Genomic DNA, 8,404 nt, shown 5'->3' with positions numbered 1-8,404 from the left:
AACTACAAAAATATGTAAAACATAATATTTCCCTTGCTATCTTGTCATCCAGGAAGAGTTGAATTTAATATTCTGTGCTAAGGTTTTATTGTAATTGTTCTTATTTTTTCATAATTTTGAACAATTGTCTTTATATTTCCTGATGTTACTTATAAGTGTCTCTTCCAATGAAGCCAACCAAATACATTTGGAACAAGAAATGACAGAAGACAATTAATATGTACATATATGCATAAAACAGAATTGCTAAAATACTTCAGGCCATCACACACCATTCATAAAAATTTATGATTCTCATGCACACAAACTATCCTAAATTGGTTTTCAACTACTTAGCAAAAACTCTAAATCCACAAAAATATAAGTGTGGACATTGGCTCTGCCCATATTTAAGGATATTATCTCCTCTCCTCCTAGTTGTTCCTGATATTTTTCATTATCATCAAGTTAACACAGTAAGAAGCTAAATGTCAATGGGTACTAATACTTAAAACCAGGAATGTATGATGATCAAAGAAAAGAAAAAATGGAGTCATGTTGATGTTTGTAACTTATGTTCTTCTTGAAGCTTCATTTTATTACTGCTTAATTACTAAATATTATTATTCTGGTATCATTTATTCATTAGGCAGAAATATCCAAGGCCATTTTCAAACACAGTCATGACCATATTAGTAGATGCTCTATAGTAACAGTCAAAATACTGTCATAATTGAAAAATACAATTGATAATTTTGATTATTTGACAGGAAAGGAAAATTCTTGGTCACCAATACTGTCATTTCTCAAGAAAGATGAGAATACAATTGCACAGGTGAGAATGCATTCCCCTCTAAAGAGCAGACGGCCAGGAGGGGTCACATATCCCTGGGCCTGGGGGACAAATCTTCCAGAAATGCTTCTATAATTGGAGGAAGGGGATTCTGGGAACAAAGGGTGTGTACATTAATGTTAATTTTCTACTAGAAAAGAAGGCCACATGCTTCCCTGGATCTTTCAGGAGACCTAAGGTGACAGAATAGCTTAGCAATGGAGGGCAGATTGCCACATCTTGTGGCACTGTGTACAAAAGGCAAAGGCAAACACATAACTATCCTCCTTAATAAGCAGTCCCATAGTCATATTGTCTGTGGTAATCAAATATTCACGGTATATCAACATCCACATTAAATTAGCACTGTTAATTTAAATGTTTTGGTTTGACTGTTTTGTTATTATGTAATTCATATACTGATGACTTCATTTTTATAGCTGCTTTGAAGATGTAAGCTACAGATATCATTTTTTATACATTTGTTTGAACCTACTGAAGTAATTGCCTAGTGAAAATCATTGAAGACCACAGAGACCAAAATAACTTTGGTCCTTTCCTTAAATTGTCTGAACAATGACCAAGTTTGAGAAGCATGGCTTTAAAGAAGTAACAAATGCTGTTAAGGTGGTCCCCTTGACAACAGAATAAGTAAAAACTGTCCTGTCAAAATAAGCTTGAATATACAAAATAAATCAACACAGAGACATTTTCCCCCTCACTTATCAGTATGGCAAAACAAGCAATGTTTGACCATTCACTTTTCTGCGACACTATGAAGCACCAAGCATTGTCCTCTAAATCTACCAAATCCACCTGCGTATGCACAAGTTGACAAGCTTTTAGCTAAACCAAGGATTCTCAAAGAGTGAGAGGGAATGTTTTTACCTTCTTCCCCAAGGGGTTACTTGGCAAAGAGGGGAGACAACTCAGAAAGGGTGTGTGGTACTGGTATCTAGTGGTTAGAGGCCAGAGATGCTGCTAAACATCCCACAAAGCACAAGACTGTCACCCAACAAAAAAATGAATTGTTCCAAATAGTGTAGAAGTAGAGAAGCTCTGATATAGATCAATTCTTTTATTTATGTGATAAACTATGCTACTTCCCATAGTTCCTACCTTCTATTTTGTTTTCAGATTTTAGGGTTACCTTTTTGTGATTTTGGTCAGTGTTTTTGGTTTAGGTCTGTTTTGCTTTTTGTGTCATCCTTGCTCAGGGGCTATCTAATCTCTGTGTCGTTCCAATTTTAGTAAATGTGCTGCCGAATCTAGGGCAGGTCTGTCTTGCTTTGATTCCTATGTGATAGATGAACTTAGAAATATCTATTAAGTTAAAATATCTTAATAATTAGAGAAACTTAAGGAAAAAAAGTTTCAATGCCAGAAGAAAAGCAATTGTAAGCATTTATTTACTGTCCCTTACTTAGATTTTGGACATCCCTGCCCTGAAAATCTAACTTAGAGTTTGAAACCAGCAAAATACAATTAGATTTTCACCAGATACACCAAATTCCACAGGGTACTTTGTTTTATAATTTTCTTCTCTGAATATTCTGTGTCTCTGGAGCTAACTTTCCTTCTCCCTCTCCAAATAAAAACGTTCTGAAATTGAGGAAAACCTCCACCAAAACAAACAAACAAACAAACAAAACAAACCCCAACCATTCCCTCATTTCTTCCTCCCTCTCACTTTCATTGTAGAATTTACAATGAAAATCTACATCCAGAGATGCCAATACTATATACAGTTGATATCCTCAAGAATTTCCATTTAATCATTGGAGCCCTTATGGGAATGGCGGTTTCAAAATGAAACTAAGAAATGAGAAACTAATTTTAGCTTCTGAAGCACTGAAACTCCTGTGCAGATCCGTTTCTATAGTTGTAATAATTCTGATTACAAGAATCTCTGTCGGTAAAAATAGAGATGTAATTATCAGCTGGGGACAGATGGTAAGGCAAGTAATAACGATGTGAGCAAATTTCCATGCTACATATATCCCCCTTGTCTAGAACTCAAATACATTGAATGTAAGTCCCTAAGGGAGAGGAACAGAATCACCACTGAAAAATTCATGATTAAAATAATCATGATTCTATATTATGTTTTAAAGCTAATCTGTTAGAGTCTCAGTATTTTATTAGAAAAATCATATTCTCAATTAAGAAATAAGCCTTTTGCCATGTTCTCAATTTGGACAGAATCTACAGTCATTCTATGTGGATTGAGTTGTTAACAGTTAAGTCAGTGTATTATCTGGTTGTTGGATAAAATCAGTTTCATGATAAATATAGCTGGCAAATTTAAAAGAATAAATTCAGGCTTCTAAAATAAGTAATTAAAAAATTCAAAGCAAAAAAGAAAATTCAAAGCTGCAAGTCAACAGTCCTTAGTACTACTGTAATAATCCTTTTTTTTTTAAGATTTTATTTATTTATCAGAGAGAGAGAGGGGGAGAGAGCGAGCACAGGCAGACAGAATGGCAGGCAGAGGCAGAGGGAGAAGCAGGCTCCCTGCCGAGCAAGGAGCCCGATGTGGGACTCGATCCCAGGACGCTGGGATCACGACCCGAGCCGAAGGCAGCTGCTTAACCAACTGAACCACCCAGGCGTCCCTATAATAATCCTTTTAATACTGAAGAAATGTTCTATACTTTTTAAACATTAGAAAAGCACTTCACGAAATCAGTATTCAGAATAAGTATCTATTTAACTTCAATTATGTTTGAACAGGTATGTAACTACTCACTTCTATTGTTTTTTTCGGTGTTTCAATATATAATGGTTAGCACAGGCTAGTCTTCTCAAAAAGCCTCTCATTGTCAATTGTCCCCCATACTGAGAAAATATTCATGAACCACTAAGACTTACAGATTCCAAGTCAGTTAAACTTTCTAGCTATGGCTAAATTCATGGATATCGGGGAGATAAAATTGTCTCCAAGGCCAATATCTAAACATACTTTAAAAAGAACATTTTTGGGATGCCTGGGTGGTGCAGTTGGTCTAGCATCAGACTTTTAGGTTTCATCTCAGGTTGTGATCTCAGAGTCATGGGATCAAACCCCAAGTCAGATTCATGCATAGTGTGGAGTCTGCTTGGGATTCTTGCTCTCTTCCCTCTGCCCCTCCCCCATTCATGTGCATGCTCTCTCTCTCTAAATTACATAAATGAATCTTTAAAAAAAAAAGAAGAAGAAGAACATTTTTGGGGGGTGCCTGAGTGGTTGAGCCAGTTGAGGATCTCAGTCTAGATTTCTGCTCAGGTCATGATCTCAGGGTTATGAGATAAGCCCCAGGTTGGGCTCTGCACTCAGCAAAGAGTCTATTTCACCCTCTTCCTTAAATAAATGAATAAAGTCTTTAAAAAGAACATTTTTCTTATGGTTTATATTTACATTTTCATTCCTTTATTCATTCAGCAAATACTAACTGAGGTCTTTGTCCTCATTGAGCTTATGATCAATAGAATAGGATTGACAATAAACTGCCAATGATAGAACTAGTTTTAAAATTATTACAGTGATAACTGCTATCATGAATAAGTAAAGGGGGGAAGGAGAGTATCGGTGCTGGGATCCTGACTGCTAATGATTTGCCCAAGAGGAGACCAATACACCAAACCTGAAAGGGGAGTAAGAGTTAGCTGGATATAGAGGGACAAATCACCTTCAGTCTATCAGAGCAGCATGTGGGAATTTTCCATGGTGGAAACCAGCTTGGACCATGTAAGGAAGAACTTTTATGGACGGGACAGAAGGAGTGGGAAGAACTCAAGAGATGAAGTGGGTGGGGCACCTCTGTAGTTCAGTGGGTTAAGTGTCTGTCTCTGGCCCAGTCCATGAATGATCCCAGCATCCTGGATTGGAGCCTCATGTCGGGCTCTCTGCTCTGCGGAGAGCCTGCTTTTCCCTCTGTCTGGAGCTCCCCCATCTGTGCTCACTTCCTCTCTCTCTCTCTCTCTCTCTCTATCTCTCTGTCAAATAATGAAATAAAATATTTTTTAAAAAGACATGAAGGGAGCTAAATAGGCAAGACCACGCTGGGTATGGTGAGGATTTCGGATAAGAATAATTGAATGTTTTTATGTGCTTACGAAGTAAGGTGCTCTTTTAACGGTAAAGTGAGCAAAAGGGGTTAGGAGAGAAGTCAACAAAATTTCCCCAGTAGTACAGGGCAAGGAGTAGCTTGCAAGAGGGTGAGAGGATGACAACAGATTAAGATCAAGAAATGCACTGATATGTATAAAGTGAGAGATACATGAAGCAATCCTGAATGAGTAGAATCACAAGTTTGTTGCTTCTGTCCTATAGTCATACTCTTAACATTTATACAAAATATTTAATCAAACAGGTTTTAGAGAATTGCACAATGATACACACACACATACACACACACAGAGTGTCATAATACAATCATGGTAATCATTGTTTGAATGTGCTAGCAGTCATTATATTGAGCAAAAGCAGCATGTCTTTCATCCAGATAGTGTCCCTACGTAATTACTATTCAATCTAATGTCTGTATCATAGTGCCAAAAGATCAAGAAGCACGAGTTATGTTGGCCAAGGGTGCCAGTTACTTGGGTGAATTTTCTCAGGACAATGAGTTTTAATCAATATGGTAGAATCAGAAATTTTTAAAAACAAAATACTTGATTAAATGTGATAAATAATTTAAAACTATTGAATTTTAACACATTTATTCACAGAACCAATAACAATTTTAACCTTTAAAAAAAAAGATTTTATTTATTTGACAGAGAGACATAGTGAGAGAGGGAACTCAAGCAGGGGGAGTGGGAGAGAGAGAAGCAGACTCCCCAGCAAGCAGGGATTCCAACCAATGTGGGGCTCGATCCCAGGACCCTGGGATCATGACCTGAGCTGAAGGCAGACACTTAATGACTGAGCCACCCAGGCATCCCTATAACCATTTTAATCTTACATTAAATACATTTCATGGCAAACTCAACAACAATATCTCTGTCATGGAGAAATGAATATCAAAGTATAATGGAAGTTATTAGCCATGTTACTTCCCTTATTTTCTGTAGTTTCCTGGGCTGTAATAATAAGCATGTATATTTGTTTCACAAAAGGACAAAACAAGCATATAAGAAATGAAGGTAATTACTGAAGACAAAATTGAAATAGGCTAGATTACAAGGTATTCAAGGAAAATAGAGGATGATAGATAAATTACCAGGAGCTATTTTCTTTGAACATATAATTAACAAATGCTATCCACATGCTCTTATTATTTTTATAAAATTGCATCTTTTTGAAGGGATATTTCATTTACATGTTTTTACTTCACTTTTGTAAGGTCATTTCAAAGACCAGACATTTTGATTAACTTAAAATAACTGCATTTTCCTCTGCTATGGCTGAAGAACAGTAAGCCACAAAATGAAAATTGGCCACACACCTGATGCTCTTCTTACATGTTTTCTTTTGAGAAAAGATACCAGAAATGAAAGATAAAGGAACTTCCTGAAACACAAATAATTTATCTGAGCTTTTAGCAATTACATCCAATTTCAGACTCTATCCACAATTTAGGGATCATATATTTTTTTAAGATTTTATTTATTTGACAGAGAGAAATCACAAGTAGACAGAGAGGCAGGCAGAGAGAGAGAGGGAAGCAGGCTCCCCGCTGAGCAGAGAGCCCGATGCAGGACTCGATCCCAGGACCCTGTGATCATGACCTGAGCCGAAGGCAGCGGCTTAACCCACTGAGCCACCTAGGCGCCCCAGGGATCATATTTTTTTACTTTCTCGTCGCAGAATATTCTTTTGTGTAATTCTGAAAAACCTCACTCAAAAATAGAAGATGGGCACATTAGTACAGCACTATCACAGAATACCCACCTAGAACTTTAAAGGGTAATAAAGGTAAGATCTAACACTTACAGGATACTCACTGAGAACCATGCACTTTCTGTACTTTCTTAAGGATTCCACATCTATTTGTACATTGAATTATCAAAAATAACCTGGGTAACAGGTACTATTATCTCCACATTACAGACGAGGAATCTGAGGTTAACAGTGAGGAAATTTTTCCAAGGTACACAGAGACCAAATGGAAGAATGAACACTGTCTGACTCCACACTTCAAAGCCTAGGATATCAGGCCTGTCATATGGCATAACTGGTAACAATGTGCTATTGTATCATAATCTGGAATTTCACAAGGCATAACCTATAACCTGTACAAGAGGGTGTGCTGGTCCTTTGGGTCAGAGATAAGAGGACGAGAAGGCAGCAGTGGAGATGGAAAACAGATACCCAATGAGATAATAAATTAAGAAAGCTAAACCAAGAGCAAAAAGAACTTCAGCTAGTCAAATGGTAAATTCTGCTGATGGGTTGATTAAGTTCAGAGCACAAATCTGAACACCGGATTAAAGACACAGAAGACAAAGCTGGTGCTCTAGTCAAGGAGGGTCCTACTAAAGTGAGCAGGATGGAAGCCTTAATGAAATGAACTGACCAGAGAAAATGAAGTGAGGAGAAGCAGAACAAAGGGTCTACCTGAAGCCAATGGGAGGTCTTGGGAGAACCAATGACAGGCTTTTTAGGGCCTGTTTGTAGTTACAAACAGAATCACACAACAGAGTTTATATGTGATATACAAAGCAAATACAGCAAGCTGACAGACCTTGGGCAAAATGAGACCAGCCCCAGCCGGACAAACCAGACACAGAAGAGACAAGTTAGTCAAAGAATAATGCCCTTGAGTTACAAAACACCTGGGAAATAGAAGAGCCATGACTCTGATATACAGCTAAACATTAAAACCACTCCCTACAGCGAACTCCCACAAAGAAAAGTCACTGAACTAATCCCCAGAGAGGCACAAAGAATGCGTGGACCAAGAGTTATGTAGCAAGAAGAAATACAAATATAGGGGAACTTTTGCCTTCAGAGAATGATTTGTAATTATCTAGAAGTGACATGGTGAAATGAAGTCTAAATATTTAAGGAAAATGATATCCTGGTAGGACAATACCAACTGTCTTAAATAGAATGATTCATAAATAAAACATGTTGGATAGAAGTTCACTGAACCTCTTGACAACAGTCGATGTTTTGTTCATTTTGGCATCTAAGACAAAACATAGTATCTGACAGCAAAAGTGCTCACTTGATTGTTGTTCAACAATAAACGTATGAAAATGATCAATTCTGGCTAATGCAAGGAAGTCGCGCCTGTGAAGAGTGGGGATGGAGAGAGAGCAGAGCTCCTGGCATTTTCGTTTAATGAGGCTCGATGGTTTTACTGGGCCAGTGGAGAGAAGATGAAAACAAATGGAAGCTTATAGGAAGAGAGTGGTGGGAATTCTTACCTCCTGCTTATTATGTTTACATAGAGGGACCTATTCATTCACAAGATAAAGTGTGGGAGGAAAAAAAAACTACCATCTTCAACCTGTCTTCTCCAGCATGACTTGCTGTCCTAGGAAAAGCAACATATTGAATCAGTGAATCTGGGTGAAGAGATATGAGATCAGCAGACTCCTCCCTTTCTGTCCCCAAAATTTGAATCTAGGAATCCATTCTTTCTCCTTTTCCTTCACGTTTAA

General features: G+C 37.5%; 1 non-coding gene across 1 annotated transcript; it reads right to left on the bottom strand.

The window, feature by feature from the left end:
- Window positions 1-1,982: 1,982 nt before the first annotated feature.
- On the bottom strand, window positions 1,983-2,086 carry LOC132007948 (U6 spliceosomal RNA). Its single transcript, XR_009401494.1, has one exon. It is a non-coding gene; the product is annotated as a U6 spliceosomal RNA (small nuclear RNA).
- Window positions 2,087-8,404: the final 6,318 nt, after the last annotated feature.

The sequence above is a fragment of the Mustela nigripes genome, chromosome X, assembly GCF_022355385.1.
Source record: "Mustela nigripes isolate SB6536 chromosome X, MUSNIG.SB6536, whole genome shotgun sequence".
NCBI lineage: Eukaryota > Metazoa > Chordata > Mammalia > Carnivora > Mustelidae > Mustela > Mustela nigripes.
The sequence above is the reverse complement of the archived record's forward strand: the minus strand, read 5'-3'. Positions and strand labels throughout refer to the sequence as shown.